Below are 6,000 nucleotides of genomic sequence, written 5' to 3'. Positions count from 1 at the left end.
TGTGGAGCTGAGAACTGCACTTCGTGTTCTGGCTGCCCCAAGACTAGGGAGAGCAGCACTGTTACCACTTTAGTATTACATGCCATTTGCCTAGAGACACATCTGAATGCTACTGCACAGTACCCCAAACTTCTTATTCTCCATCCCATCCCATCGGCTCTTCAGACTAGTCACCCCTCCTTCTCTTCCCCCAGTTTACACCTGTGTCCTCTCCCCTCCCTGGGTGTAAGGGTGTCTCAGACTGATGCATCTTTGCGTCTTCAGCTCTCGCTGTCCCAGCCCCTTCAGCTGTTTGCTCCCCCTGTTTCCTATGTGTCTGCATCAGGGTTGTCAGTAAATCTGATACCACGCCAGCCTCTAGGTGGCTGGCTAGAAAGCCTGTCTCTGATCCCTGCTGTTTCCACTCTTTGCTCCCCTCACCACTTTGTGGTTCTCTATTAATCTCTGTGTGAAGCTGCACTGGTCCCTCTCTCTCTTGTGGCTCATTAATGGCACTGGAGGCTGACAATCCCTCTTCTCATTAAGCCCAGTATTTGCCTGTTATTGGCCACATCACCCAAATGTTTACATGTCAGCTCCCTGATCCTCAGCCTGGGACAGGGGTGGGCAAACTATGGCCCGTGGGCCACATCTGGCCCTCCAGATGTTTTAATCTAGCCCTCGAGCTCCCACCAGGGAGCAGGGTCCAGGGCTTGTCCCACTCTAGCCAGGGAGCAGGGTCAGGAGCTTGCCTCTCTCTGTGAGGTTTCCAGAAACAGCAGCATGTTCTCCCTCTAGCTCCTACACATAGGGGCAGCCAGAGGGCTCCACATAGTGTCCCTGCCCAAAGCAACGCCCCCGCAGCTCCCACTAGCCAGGAACCATGGCCAATGGGAGCTGCCAGGATGGCACCTGCAGATGAGGCAGCGTGCAGAGACGCCTGGCTGCGTCTCTAGGTAGGAGCCAGAGGGGGAACATGCTGCTGCTTCTGGGAGCTGCTTGAGGTACGTGCCGCCCAGATCCTGCCCTCCTCCCTTGCCCCACCCCTGATCCCCCTCCCATCCTCCAAACCCCTCAGTCTCAGCCTGGAGCCCCCTCCTGCACCTCCAACCCCCCTGCCCCAGTCCGGAGCTCCCTCTCGCACCCTGAACTCTTTTCTGGCCCCACCTCAGAGCCCATGCCCCCAGCTGGATCCTTCATTCCCTTCTGCACCCCAATCCCAATTTTGTGAGCATTCATGGCCTGCCATACAATTTCCATGCCCAGATGCGGCCCTTGGGCCAAAAAGTTTGCCCACCCCTGGCCTAGGGCCAATGTCTAAGTAACTGACTGGCAGGTTCCTGCTTCTCCCTTCTTGTCCTTCTTGGACACTGAAACAATGGTCCTCTGGCCTCCAGCCCTGCTCCCTGGAATAAGTGAAGGTTGCTCTCATAGCTCCTGCACTTTCTTCTCTTGATTTTGTATGTGTTGCCTAGTGCTGTGGTTTGGCTTGATCTGCCACACTCTCCCATGAGGCCTGAAAGAGAATCCAGGCCCCTCTGCAAGACAGCAGGGTTCAGTTCCGAAACATTGCCTCTTGTAACTGTGCTGAGAGGTGCTGGGACCTCCCTTGCTCAACAGCCTCTCGTAATTATGTCTTCCTAGCAGGCTCTGTTTATCAGAGACAGAGCTCAAGAATGAGACTCTATAGGCCTGTGCCCAGTGCTGGTGGAGATTTCCTAATAGCATTTGTCCAACAGCGGAGGGTATGATGCATGTAGGAGAGACGCACGCATGCAAGGTGATGGGTTCTGGCAGCTGGAAAGTCCTTGCCACGCACTCATAGGCCTTGGCTGAGAACAGATGAAGCGAGACGGCAAAGTTGCGCATGGTGGCCGGGTAGCTCCCACGCTGGGTTCCTTCATAGCACAAGTCAAGCTGCAGGTCTGCTAGAGCAAAGAGATAGGTATTGGGGATGGGGTAGAGAGTATGGTGAAAGCCCCTGGGCTGGGGCTTATTTTGTGGGAAAGACCTGCAGAGAGTAGGTACCCTTCTCTGCTGCAGATTGTGGCAGAGAGCAGGCATGGGGCCCTTTCCCTGAGGTATACTTAGCGTTCTAGTAGGTACAAGGCCCTAGAGCTCCAAAGGGATGAGGGGCAAAGTGGGTACAAAAACCCCACCCCTGGGTTTGCTGCCATCAAGGGGGGAGGGACAATATCTAACTGTCTATAGGAGAAGAAATGTGCTGTTCACAGGCCAGGAGCAGCTTGTACTCCCCGAGGCCAGAGTCAGGTCTCACCCCCTTCACTGTGCTGACTCCCATGTCAGGCTGAGGCTCTGACGCAGGACAAAACACATGGTCTCTGAAAGGGCAGCAAGGTCCTCATCAGTATTCCCAACCCCTCTGTTCCCGTCCCCCTTGTGTACCAGTAAACTGGGCTCTCAGCATGTGCTCCGTGTCCTCGCAGAGCAGGTGTTGCTCCCGCAGGCTCTCCAAAACACTCTGCAGCTCCAGCCGATAGTAGGTGAGGCGCCGCTGAGCTAAATCCTGCTCCCGCTCGCTCCCTAGCACAGGGCTTGGGGAGAGAGGAGATTTTGTTCTGCCCTCCATCAGGCTGTACTGGTGCTCAGCATGGATGAGCTCCACCTGCAAGGACACAGAGGACCTTCAGTCACCCTTCCAACGACCTAAATGTCCTGAATTCCTGCTGGCTCAGCTCCTGGCCCTCCCACCCCAGCCACTGTGAGAGCCAAGGACATTTTTACACGGTGTGATAAGTTAATTTTTAAATTCATCATCGTTGGCCGCTGTGGTCTTCTCCCCTCCCCAGCTTCCTGTCAGAGGCCAGCCTGAGTGCTGAGATCTATGAAGCCTGAGAGGCAGGAAGCATTCCTCTTACTGCCATCTGTGCCTCAGTCATACAAAACTACTCCCAGCTTCCCTTGTCACAGGCAATAAGTACTGTCTTAACTGTAGTCTGTAGGCCCCATGGGATGGGACCTCTGGGCTTACCACTTTGGCTTGAGCTGGAGAGACATCTGCTGGTGAAACAGTCTCACTAGCCCCTACTGATGGTACATTGGCACCCATGGCTTTAAGGGATCTGGGTGGACATTGCCCTCTGGGTGATTTCTGTGTGGAGCAGAAGTTCAGATCATTCAAGCAGCAATAAATTCATGACTAAAATGTGTGACCCATGTGCAGGGAACAGGCTCAGGGTACATAGCTGACACAGATCTTAAGTGGCACAGGCAGGAGCAACAGCCCTGGAAGACTCAGTCATTGAGGAGGCCAGTGCAGATGAGGGACTCAGCCAACAGGGCCACAACCCCAGTGCTATTAATGGAAGCAGCAAAGAGTCCTGTGACACCTTATAGATTAACAGACGTATTGGAGCATGAGCTTTCGTGGGTGAATACCCACTTCGTTGGATGCATGCTTTTACAGATCCAGACTAACATGGCTACCCCTCTGATACTCGAGTGCTATTAACAATACTCTGCACTGCCTGGAACACATTAATTCAGCTTCCCAGCCCCCTGGAGATATTTATTACCCCCATTTTACAAACAGAGAAACTGAGGCTCAGAGAGGGAACAAGACTTGCCCAAGGGATCCCATGCTGAGTGACTGGCAGAGCTAGGAACAGATCTTATAGGTCTCTACTCACCTAGTCCTCTCCTTCAGTCATAGAACCATACTCCCTCCTTTAACCCGTAAATTCCATCAGCTGCCCTGGCCCAGGTTCTGGCTACACCTAAAGAGTGATGTAGAAACTCCAGAGGCCTGTGAGCTGCTGGAAGGACAGGAGCAGTGCTGAAGATGCTTTTGCCTGCCAGCAGGGCTAAGAATGGTTAACAGGGAGACCAGAAATGATTGCTTGATCACCCAATCATCCCCCTCCACAATCGTTCATTCTCCCCACAGACATCGGACATAGCCTGTTCTAGGATCTTTACAGCGCTCAGCCCCCTGTTCCCTGATCTACTGATCATTCCCCTAATAGCCAGCCTAAAACTTACACACAGAAACATTCTCTTCTTAAATGAAACAACAGCCTGAAGCTAGAATAAAACACTGGAGAGGCTCAGAGGCTGCTCCTGCCCCCTACTAGTCTCCTTCCAAAAATAAACAAACTTCTCTCTTGTGGCTTTCTTTCTCCAATGCTCCTAGCCATTCTCTGTTCTCTTTCTTTGTTGCCATTCTCTGTTTTCTTTCTCTTCCCTAAACTGCAATGGCTTTTTCCACAGGCAGTTGCTCTAGGGCTATGGAGAACAGTGGCATATCAAGAGCTATCTGCTCACTCTGTTTAGCTGGAGAAAATCCTCTGGCTAAGTGTTTTTCCTTCTCCTCCTCTTCTCATTGTATGGCCATGCTTTCTCTCTCCCTCTTCTATCACTGCAGCCAGATTCTGGCCTGGCTGAAGCCACCCACTCCCTTGCCTTGGGGTCATTTACTGAGTTCCATCCTGTGCTTGCTGCTGTACAAACAGGAAGGAGACAAGCCCTGCCCACACAAGCTCATAGGAACTCAGTCTTTGATTAATACAGCTGGGACCCAGAGAAGCCATACAGTGAAGGTACAAACTGTGGGCAGTGCTGGGTTCGTGTAACTATGGCTCAAGTATTCTCTAGAGGCATCTGGGTGGGGAAGTTGAAAGGAGCTGGAACCACAAGAGTCCCTTCAAAGGAGGGGAACATCACTGATGTCCAAACCTAGGTAGGGGAAATGATACTAATAAATTTTCTTGGGCTGGGCACCAGTGTTCATAGGGATGGATACTACCAGGACTAGCTGCATCAAAGCCAGAAATGGAGCTGTCCCTTTCCTCACCAGTGGGCCAGCAGAGCTGGGGCTAGGAAACTTGGTAAGGCTAATCCCAGAGAAAGGATTTGTCCACTTGCAAGGACTCCTGGGAAATCTCTAGTGACTACAAAAATGCTGTCTGAAGACCAGCAAGTGGGGTAGCTTCTCAGAGCAGACAGCTCCACAAACAGCCACCTGAACCTCTGAGTGGATAACTTGGGGAAACCACCTAGCTAGCTAGTGACATGTTCTAGGCAGCTAAGCCATTCAGGTTTGGGTTTGAGAGGTTTAGTTACTGTCCCTCTCATTTTAATGTACTATTCCTGTTTCTAGCAATCCTGTGATATCCATGGGCTGGAACCACCTATACCAGGGGTCAGCAACCTTTCAAAAGTGATGTGCCGAGTCTTCATTTATTCACTCTAATTTAAGGATTGGTGTGCCAGTAATACATTTTAACGTTTTTAGAAGGTCTCTTTCTATGTCTATAATATATAACTAAACTATGGTTGCATGTAAAGTAAATAAGATTTTAAAAGTGTTTAAGAAACTTCATTTAAAATTAAATTAAAATGCAGAGCCCCTCGGACCGGTGGCCAGAACCCGGGCAGTGTGAGTGCCACTGAAAACCAGCTTGTGTGCCACAGGTTGCCTACCCCTGACCTATACCAAAAGACAAGATCTAGCCATGGAGCAGAACTGTTCTTATCCCGGATGTGACACTAACTTGCTGGGTGGCTTTGGCTAACAGAGACTTCCTGTCTCTGCACCTTCAGTTTGCCAGCCGTAGGATGGGTTGGTGCTGACCCCTCTCCTGGGGGTGTGAGGGCTTGTTACCGTTTGTAAAGTGCTTTGAAGATACAAAGTGCAAGGCTTGCATTAATATTGTTTCTGTCCCCTAGTCCCAGGATAGACCCCTTGGGCACTACCCATTCCATACTGTGTCCCATGGAGAGTTGCTCCTTACTGAGGTGTTTTTCGTTGTTTACTGAATCCACAGTAGCCCCTTTCCTGTGTATCCTCTCTGACACCTGGTTCAGTAATGGCACAAGAGGCCAGCATCTCTGGTTGGCAGGGCATGTCTCTAATCAGCACAGGAAGTCTGGTTATTGGCCATCTCCTGAATGTTCCTTTCTCGACACCCTGATTCTCAGCCCAGTGTACACTTCCGCCTACTGGGTTCCTGCTTCTCCCTGCCCATCCCTCTCAGGAATAAATGTTGTTTTTCCCAGGCA

Source organism: Gopherus flavomarginatus, chromosome 5 (genome assembly GCF_025201925.1).
Source record: "Gopherus flavomarginatus isolate rGopFla2 chromosome 5, rGopFla2.mat.asm, whole genome shotgun sequence".
Classification (NCBI taxonomy): domain Eukaryota; kingdom Metazoa; phylum Chordata; order Testudines; family Testudinidae; genus Gopherus; species Gopherus flavomarginatus.
This window is presented reverse-complemented; position numbering follows the sequence as displayed.